General features: G+C 44.5%; 1 pseudogene; it reads right to left on the minus strand.

The window, feature by feature from the left end:
- Nucleotides 1-683, minus strand: part of LOC115915334 — a 6427-nt pseudogene extending 5744 nt beyond the window's left edge.
- Between the last annotated feature and the right edge of the window lie 381 nt (nucleotides 684-1064).

The raw sequence follows: 1064 nt of genomic DNA on the forward strand, positions 1-1064 counted from the left end.
ACTCTCATCTCCCCGATCCATTTGACTCCCAACCTCGCCAGAACATGACCTCTGACCCCCAAATTCTTGGAATGCAACAAAAATCCCAAACACTTTCCTGGGAATTCTGGGGGTGGATGATTTCATGGAGGAATGGGAGGACAGCCTGTCTAAGCACCAGTGACACAGGGAATCCCAGAAAAAATGGAGGACACAACTGAAGCTGGAAGCTGATCTGATTCTCCCTTCCCGGGGATCAAGGTGCTGTCCACGCTGCCTGGAGAAGCCCCGGACATGCCAAGAGAAGGGAAGGAACCCTGAACAAAACCTGAGATTCCCCCAGACAAGAACGAAGGCCCAGCACCACTCAGAATTAAAGTCTCAGAACCAGGTGCTCTGTTTTGTTGTTTGAGAAAGTCTCTGTTACAATGATTCTGTTCAAAGCTCTCCATTAAAGCCCTGGAGACAGGCATTAGTTTGACCAAAGACTCTTCCTTTTTGAGAGAGACTAGATTGTAAATTTTCCAGTTTATCCGGTCAAAGGTAAAATCAGACTTCAGGTCTGTATTTTGAGTATTCGCTTTTACCCAGATTAATAAGACTTTTAGTTCATGTTTTGAGATGTCTGAATGTCCTTTACCCTGTAAAATTGTCTCAAGCTGGTAGAAGACATCCCATTCTGGTTTAGATAGATGGTTTCCCATCGTTGCCCAGGAGCCCCTAGAGTTGCTACTTATTACTGACAGGGGTATCAGCTACAGACGGCAAAGGGGACGATCCATTCCTCCTTTTAACAGCCTGGGCCCCTGGCAATGGCACTGTCCATGGTCTTCTTTTTATTTTTATGTTCCTCTAGGCTAGAAATACTCCTCACTGATGAGCAGGTTTCCCAAAACCCTCTGATTTTAAGCATTCCCACAATATACTACCTAATATATATTTTAATATATGTACTGTAATAAATAGAATATATAAAATGTATCCTTGATCTTTTTCTAAGCCAGCAGGCCTTTGCAGTGAGTTCTGAGCCAATGTGTAGTTCTGCTGCCAGCCCAAATCTGCGCTTTCCTTGCCCAGCCTGAGTG

This window comes from Camarhynchus parvulus, chromosome Z (assembly GCF_901933205.1).
Source record: "Camarhynchus parvulus chromosome Z, STF_HiC, whole genome shotgun sequence".
NCBI lineage: Eukaryota > Metazoa > Chordata > Aves > Passeriformes > Thraupidae > Camarhynchus > Camarhynchus parvulus.